The sequence below is a fragment of the Peromyscus californicus genome, unplaced genomic scaffold, assembly GCF_007827085.1.
Source record: "Peromyscus californicus insignis strain IS unplaced genomic scaffold, ASM782708v3 Scaffold_8__1_contigs__length_139910024, whole genome shotgun sequence".
Classification (NCBI taxonomy): domain Eukaryota; kingdom Metazoa; phylum Chordata; class Mammalia; order Rodentia; family Cricetidae; genus Peromyscus; species Peromyscus californicus.
Genome location: NW_026294606.1, coordinates 109,467,561 through 109,476,443, shown reverse-complemented (window position 1 = coordinate 109,476,443; position 8,883 = coordinate 109,467,561). Strand labels below are relative to the sequence as shown.

The 8,883-nt window shown below is 37.8% G+C and overlaps 1 pseudogene; it reads right to left on the bottom strand.

The window, feature by feature from the left end:
- Positions 1–8,051: 8,051 nt before the first annotated feature.
- On the bottom strand, positions 8,052–8,158 carry LOC128104889 (uncharacterized; annotated as a pseudogene).
- Between the last annotated feature and the right edge of the window lie 725 nt (positions 8,159–8,883).

Sequence of the window (8,883 nt, the reverse complement as noted above, 5' to 3'; positions counted from 1 at the left end):
TGTCAGTATTTACTTTGTTCAGTCTCATTTGTTTTAGTCTCAAGAGTGTGCAATACTACTGACTTTGTGTCTGTCTTTCTTTCAATTACACTATTTAAATAAGACAAGGCTTTCATTTGGCCACTTTTGTATCCTTATATATATTTTTGTTCTTTTGTGATTTCTTGTTGTATTATTTTTCAATCAATGAAATCATCATTTTTTTCTGAAAATGTAAAATTTCATTAACTGAGTGGAGTATGTTCTATTAATTTCCATTTTGGACAAATTCACTTTGCCTCCTTATGTAATATTCACATTTTTATGCTATACAACTTCCGTGGTGGAGCAGGTTTATGCTGCTTGAGAATATAGCTTATTCACAACTTTCTCCAGATCTCCATTTTCCATCTTCCTCCTCCTTTCTCTTAAGTGCTCCTCACTTTATAACCCATTGATTGACTAATGATCCCAAGCCTTCTAAATCCAGAACCTCTTTCTGTATCTGACCCTTCACTTCTGAACTCAAAACCATGACACATTGAACATGAACTCAGCTGTTCTCACTGCCCCTCTTACTACATATGTCTTCTAGTCTGTGGGAACATTTATTTTATAATTAAATATTTCAATGTCTTTAAGACTTATAGAGTTTGCAAATGTCTGATAGGTGGTATTAGTTCAAGTAGAATATGGGATGAGGTCTCAAACTATGAATTCATGATGCTTTTCTGAGTGTGAATCTCTAAATGCTTTTAAATTAATTATGCAATAATGTATTAATTTTTATGTTGTGTTTTAATATGTTCTAATTTAATTAAGTATGCATCCTACAGTATAAATAGCAATTTTTTGCTATATTTTCTATATGTTTTAGTTCTTTAATTTATATTTTAAAGGGCCTGTGTAACTAGAGTTTTCCTGCCTGGCCCACAGTCAGAACAGTTCTCTGTCACATGCCAGTCCCACAGCCACTCAGACCCAAACAAGTAAACACAGAGACTTATATTGCTTACAAACTGTATGGCCATGGCAGGCTTCTTGCTAACTGTTCTTATATCTTAAACTAACCCATTTCTATAAATCTATACCTTGCCACGTGGCTGATGACTTACCAGCGTCTTCACATGTTGCTTGTCATGGCAGTGGCTGGCAGTGTCTCTCTGACTCAGCCTTCCACTTCCCAGAATTCTCCTCTCTATACTCTTGCCTATACTTCCTGCCTGACCACTGGCCAATCAGTATTTTATTTATACAGAACGATATCCACAGCACTTCCCTTTTTCTTTTTTTTTTTCAAAAAGGAAGGTGTTAACCTTAACATAGTAAAATTACATATAATTTGGGAATTTGGGCATAGCTTCTCTTACTACTTCCTGCTGGAGGGGGGTGCTCTATCTTATGGGGACACAAAGAAAATTTTAGGATTATGGAGTAGTCCATGAGACTGTATTATCTGAGCCAGTTGTCTTCAAACCATTCTGGATGTTAGATCATCTGGGCCATGTTGTCACTGGAGACCTTTCAGGGGGTCTTGGCTGGTCAAACCTGATGTATCTTAATCTGGAACAAATCCATAGCTGTCCTGGAATTAGCTCTGTAGACAAGGCTGGCATGAGCTCACAGCTTACCTCTGCCTCCCGAGTGCTGGAATTAAAGACATGTACCACCACTGTCCAGCTTATTTTATAAATTTTAGTAATTTCAATATTATAAGACAACTGCCTTTACTTCTTTTACTTTCATAGTTTTTTTCCATAAGCAAACTTACTTGCAAATCATTTAAGGTCTTTATCAGTTTATTTAAATATTTATCAGCTGTGAAATGTGTTTTAATGACTACAGTTACACAGGAATCCAATTCCACCCATGAAAGTGTCCCTGTACAACAAAACTTAATTTCAGAATAAGTGCTAGGATTAAAGTGTATGCCACCACTGCCTGGCATCTATCTTTAATCTAGTGTTTTTTTTCTATTCTCTGATCTTCAGGCAAATTTAATTAAAGTACACAATATATCACCATAGCTACTTGTTACAGATAACTATGCACATAAATTGCATTTCTATACTTTATTTTATATTGATATGTTTATCACTGTCTTGAAGTATTATGCAATGTGACACAAATTCATCTGGTGCCTCTTTTCTCAGTGAGACTATGTCCCAGTACTATTGTTTACACAAGTGTTCAGGTACAATTGTGTGGAGAAGGATGAAGTTTGTACACACAAGAAGAACAAGCTTTGAAAACTGTTAGAAATATTACATCAATATCCTTATACCCTAATTAATTTACCCTCCTCTATAGAATGCTAAAAATATTTCTGAATTTTGAATTCTTCAAAGAAATATTTTATATTTTATATTTCCCGTATGAACCTTGTTAAAATCTTAGATTTTATCCACTTATACATGAGTATATATCCTGTTTGTCTTTCTGGGTCTGGGTTACCTCACCTAGGATGATTTTTTTTTCTAGTTTCATCATTTTGCCTTTAAATTTCCTGATGTCATTGTTTTTAGCAGCTGATTAATATTCCATTGTGTAAATATACCTCATTTTCTTTGTCCATTCTTCAATTGAGGAGCATCAAGGTTGTTTCCATGTGCTGCCTGTTACTAGTAATGCTGTTATGAACAAAGTTAAGAAAGTGTCATTGTGGTACTGAGCATTCTTTGTGTCTATGCCGGAGAGAAGTATAGCTGAGACTTGAGATAGATTGATTTCCAATTTTCTAAGAAATCACCATATTGATTTCCAAGGAGATTGTACAAGTTTATACTTCCACCATCAGTAGAGGAGCATCCCCCTTGCTCCACATCCTCAACAGCATACACTGTCATTAGTATTTTTGATCTTAACCATTCTGACTGGGTAAGATGGAATCACAGAGTCATTTTGATTTGCATTTCCATGGTTGCTAAGGATGCTGAACATTTCTTTAATGCCTCTGGGCCATTTGAGATGCTGCTGTTGAGAATTCTCTGTTTAGATCTGTACCCAATTTTTTAATTGGATTATTTGGTTTTGGTTTTGGATGTTTAGTTTCTTGAATTCTTTGTCTATTTATAAGATTAGTGCTCTGTCAGATGTGTGGTTGGATGAATATCTTTTCCCACTCTGTAGGATGCCATTTTGTCATACCGACAGTGTCCTTTGCCTTACAGAAGCTTTTCAGTTTCAGGAGGTCCCATTCATCAATTGTCAATCTTAGTGTCTGTGCTACTGGTATTTCATTCAGGAAGTTGTCTCCTGCGCCGATGAGTTCAAGGCTATTTCCCATTTTTGTACTCACTCATAAATGGATATTAGCTGTAAAGTAAAGGATAACCATGCTACAATCCAGAGCCCCTGAGAGGCTAGGTAACAAGGAGGGCCCAAAGAGGGATGTATGGATTTTCCTGGGAAGGGGAAATAGAAGAGATCTCCTAGGTAGACTGGGGGAGGATGGGGATGGGAACTGAATGATCAAACTGGAGGTGGATGGAGGGGGAGAGTAGTGAAAAAGATTCCATGATACAATGGAGCATTTGGGGGTCAGGTAGAAACCTAGTGCAAGGGAAAGTCCCATGAATCTGCAAGGATGAACCCAGCTAAGACTCCTAGCACCAGTGGAGAGGGTGTGTAAACTGGCCATCTCCTATAATCAGATTAGTGACTACCCAAATTGTCATCAGAGAGCTTTCCTATAGTAACTAATAGAAACAGATGTACAGACCCATAGACAGGAACTGGGATGAGCTTGGGGAATTCTGTTGAAGGGAGGGAGGAAAGATTGTATGAGCCAGGGGATCAATGTCATTATAAGGGAACACATAGCAACAACTAACCTGGACTCTTAGGAACTCACAGAGTCTGGACCCATAGCTATGGAACCTGCACAGGAATGACCTAGGCCCTCTATATATGGGTGACAGTTGTGTAGCTTGGTGGAACCATTTGTGGGACTCATAGCAGTGGGAGCAGGGTCTGTCCCGAACATTTTGGTTGGCTTTTGGGAACCTATTCCTCACACTGGTTTGCCTTCCCCAACCTTAATACAAAGTGGGGAGCTTAGTTCTACTTCAACTTGATATATCATGCTTTGTTTACACCCATTAAAAGCCTGTCCCTTTCTCAACAGAAACATAGGAGGGTGGCAGGAGGGAGGTGTGGGGGAAATAATGGGAGGAAAGGAGGGAAAACTGTGGTCAGAATATAACATATATGAATAAATTTAAGGAAAAAATCTTAGCTTTTAGCTCTCCATGGTCTTGGTTTTTGATAAATATGTATTCAGTGAATAAAGTATTTTTCAAGCTTGTTTAATAACAAATGAAGAACCACTGAGACACTAAGGTACCCTGCAGAGTGAGCTACATTCACTTACTCCATGTCAATAGAATGAATAAATATTTATTCAAATTACAAATTAAGGAATTTAGAAGCATATAGAGGGTGTTCTGGGTGTTAATTAGCTGTGTTTTGCAATTAAAGTAATAGTGAATTACTCATCTAGGAAAAGCAATGAAAGAAAGTCCAGGGAAATTTGTAAGATTCTGTGTAGGGTTTGTGGACACTTGCCCTCAACCTACTTCTTTACACTCTATTCTCCTGGCAGTCTCATAACGTCCTCTACTGTTTTCTTACCTCAACCTACATCTTTACACTCTCTTCTCCTGGCAGTCTCATAACGTCCTCTACTGTTTTCTAACCCCAATAAGACGCTCTTTAGTTGTTTAACAGCCTCACTCCCTTACTATGCTAATGTCATCCATTCTACTTCCAAAAATAGATTTGATGATTCTAAAAACCGAGTTGAAACACATTAATGTAATTAATATTAATGCAATATATTAAATGAAATATTTTATAATTTTTGCAGTAATTGACTAAATCTAGACTTTAAGGATCGAGAAACCTTCAAACATAAATAAAATATTCACAACAGATTTTCTTCTCCTCCAGGAAACCTTGTTTTCTTAGTGGAAAGATTCTGAAGTAACAGATAGTGCAACAGAATGGATTGGTTTATACAAATGCTCACAAAGAAATGACTTACTGCATGTCCATAGCCAGAGAGTTCTAGAGGTATAAATTCTGAGGCTTTTCCAGCTGGGTAAGAGAAAATGACAGCTAGAAATGTGAAGGCTCTTTTTTGTCACACTGGCATGGAAGGCATGATTTGGAAAGCCCATGACTTTTCTTCATGTGGAGATTTCTGGGTAATGCTATCTCATTACTGCCCTGTTGTCTTTGTCATCATTCGGTGTGTGACAGCAAGTTCACTGTTTACAATATATTTCACTTGGTTGTTGCCTAGAGCTTATGAATTCCAGAGATACTGAGACCACAATCGTATATTAATGCCTGTCATTGGTGGAGATAATTAATGCAGTATCCTACCCATCATAAAATCACATAACAAAAACATCTGGTAATCTTAAGCAATAGCACCCTTCAACATTCAAATACCCTTATACTCATTCATTTGCTTCTTTCATGTAGATGTTTAAGTGTTTCTCATGTACTATATAGCATGTTCGTAACTAGTTTTCCTTCAGACCTGCATTTAGACATTTTATATTTCTTTTGCTATACATTTATTGATCTTCTGCATTCTTCAACATTTCATATTTAAAGTGTGTTTTGGTCATAAAATCTTAACTAGTTTCTTCACAAATTGATACTAGATATTTACATATGAAGACCATTTCTCCCAAATGATCATTTGTCATTTTAGACTTACATAATTTAAGAACAATTCACACAGAGTGAATACGGAAACTATATTTGATGATGGCAGCATGGCTCTTATACATGCATTTTATGCCTATTTGGAATAATCAGTAGAAAAATAGGCAAGTAGAAGATATAAGATGATCTATCTGCAAGTCATATGTTAGCCTGCAAGTACCCCAAGGAAAGGGATATTGCTTTTTCCAAAATTATGTGTTCTAACTACAATGATCAACATTACTTTCTTGAGTTGAATTATATTGAATAAAATTATATAAATTTCCCTTTATATGTCCCTATATTTACAGAATCAGAACAATGCTTTGTTGACCAAGGAAGTGCTATTCCACTGTTCTGTAACTTCATTTTGTTCCTATGTCCTAAATCAAGAACTTGAGCTAAAATTATTTTGAAAATAATTATGAATAGCCATTCATTTGCTTCATCAATTAATGCACAACACATATTTTTTGTTTTTTTAATTGTATTTCAGTTTCATAAGTTTATTTGAAAATTAGCTGTTAGTTCTTATTCACACTGACTGCTGATTTTTATTTTTTAAAGGTAACACGTACATTGGCTCCCAAGTATAGAGGCTGCTTGGTAAATCATTGTATTTCATGGACAAACCTGTACAGATGAAGAACACTCTCTACTAATTTGGCCCACACAGCTTTCTTGATCCTGTACCATGAACACATCTGAGCTCCCTGTTACCTTCATGGTAAATTTCCAGATCTGTTTGAGTGCCAAAATGGCATGCTTATTGAAAGCCACTTCACAGATACATTTGTTAATATTGATGGAGTATTCTCAGGTCACTGTCTCATTGACAGAAGAATGTTTTTTCTTCTTTCCAGTACATTTCTTTGCTGAAGCCATTTTTTTCCAGCCCAGGTTGGAAAGCCATTGTAAAGCCATGTGTTAGGAATGCAAGCTTGTACAACCACTTTGGAAATCAATATGGTGCTTTCTTAGAAAATTGGGAATCAATCTCCCCCAAGATCCAGCTATACCACTCTTGGGCATATACCCAAGGAATGTTCAATCATACCACAAGAGCACTTGTTCAGTTATGTTCATATCAGCATTGTTTGTAATAGCCAGGACATGGAAACAACCTAGATGCCCTTCAACTGAAGAATGGATAAACAAAATGTGGTACATATACACAATGGAATACTACTCAGCAGAGAAAAACAATGACATCATGAGGTTTGCAGACAAATGGATGGATCTAGAAAAAATCATCCTGAATGAGGTAACCCAGACTCAGAAAGACAAACTCACTCATAGGAGGATACTAGATGTGGAACAAGGATGACTGGACTGCTACTCACATCACCAGGGAGGCTACCTGGAAAACAGGACCCCAAGAAAGACATGGGGATCGCCCAATGACAGAGAAATGGAATGAGATCTACATGAACAGCCTGGACTTGAGTCAGGGTAGTGAAGGGCGAGGGTCGAGGGAAAGAGAACTTGGGGGAGCAGGAGATCCCAGCTGGATCAACAACAGAGAGGGAGAACAAGGAATAGGAGACTATGGTAAATGAAGACCACATGAGAATAGGAAGAAACAAAGTGCTAGAGAGGCCCACAGAAATCCACAAAGATACCCCCACAACAGACTGCTGGCAATGGTCGAGAGACAGCCTGAACTGACCTACTCTGGTGATAGGATGGCCAAGCACCCTAATTGTCATGCTAGAAACCCCATCCAATGACTGAGGGATCTGGATGCAGAGATCCATGGCTAGGCCCCGGGTGGAGCTCTGGGAGTCCAAAAAGAGGAGGGCTTATATGAATGAGAATTATTGAGACCAAGGTTGGATAAAGCACAGGGACAAATAGCCAAACGAATGGAAACACATGAACTATGAACCAATAGCTGAGGGGACCCCAACTGGATTAGGCCCTTTGAATGAGAGAGACAGTTGATTGGCTTGATCTGTTTGGGAGGCATCCAGCCAGTGGGACCGGATCCTGTGCTCATTGCATGAGTTGGCTATTTGAAACCTGGGGCCTATGCAGGGTCTCTTGGCTCAGCCTGTGAGGAGGAGACTGGACCTGCCTGGACTGAGTCTACCAGGTTGATCTCAGTCCTCGGGGGAGGCTTTGCCCTGGAGGAGGTGGGAATGGGGGGTGGGCTGGTGGGAAGGTGAGGGGTGTGGGAGGGGGGAGAACAAGGGAATCCATGGCTGATATGTAGAACTGAATTGTATTGCAAAATAAAAAAAAATGAATTCAAAAAAAATAAATTAATTAAAAAAAAGAAATTTAATAAATATAATTGCATCCTGTTCTTTCTTGAATCTTCACATGTACATGCCTCTCAGTTTATTTTGGCTTTGTTGTCCATGTTCTTGACTCAGTATTTTATAGAAAGTACCATAAAAACACAGAGAACTGATAAGAACAGATACTACACTTGATCTTAGCCAAAAGGCCAAGGGTTGGCAGGGGCAGGCGGGAGGAGGGAGAACAGGGGAATCCATGGCTGATATGTAAAATTAAATTAAATTATAAAATAAAATAAAAAACACAGAGAACTTTCCTGTTATTTATTTGTTTCTTTGATTTGCATAGAAGTAAAATTGCTCTTGTACACCCACACTAAGATTCAAAGACTAAAGTCATTTAAGGCTTGCAAAGCAGAGTAATTCTGATATAGTGGTTATTTCCTTAAACCTCCTTATAAAATTGTGATATTGTATGAAGTTTTTTTTTCCTAGTATGATCCTTAGCCAAGGAAATGTTCTCTCTCTTTGCAAACAATCTTCATGAATGCTAAAATATTTCTCTTCATTGGCCAGCATGCTCTGCTATAATTTGGGTCTTATATGCTTCTGCCACAATGCCTGTATGTTGAAGGCTTGGTACCCAGCCCATGGTATACTTAGGAATTAGTAGAAGCTTTTAGAAGTAAGTACTGGTAGGAGGTGCGTAGGCATTAAGGACATGACCCTGAATGAAATTGTGAGACTCTAATCTCTTCTTCTCTATTCCTCCCTGGACAGGAAGTGAACAGGCATGTTTTATCTTCACATAATGCCACAGGCACAAAGTCACAGGAATAATCTACAATGGACTAAAATCTAAAAAATCATCAGTTCAACAAACCTCAGTTCTTTATAAGCTGATTACATCAAGTATTAGTTATAGCGTTGGAAAGATGGCATG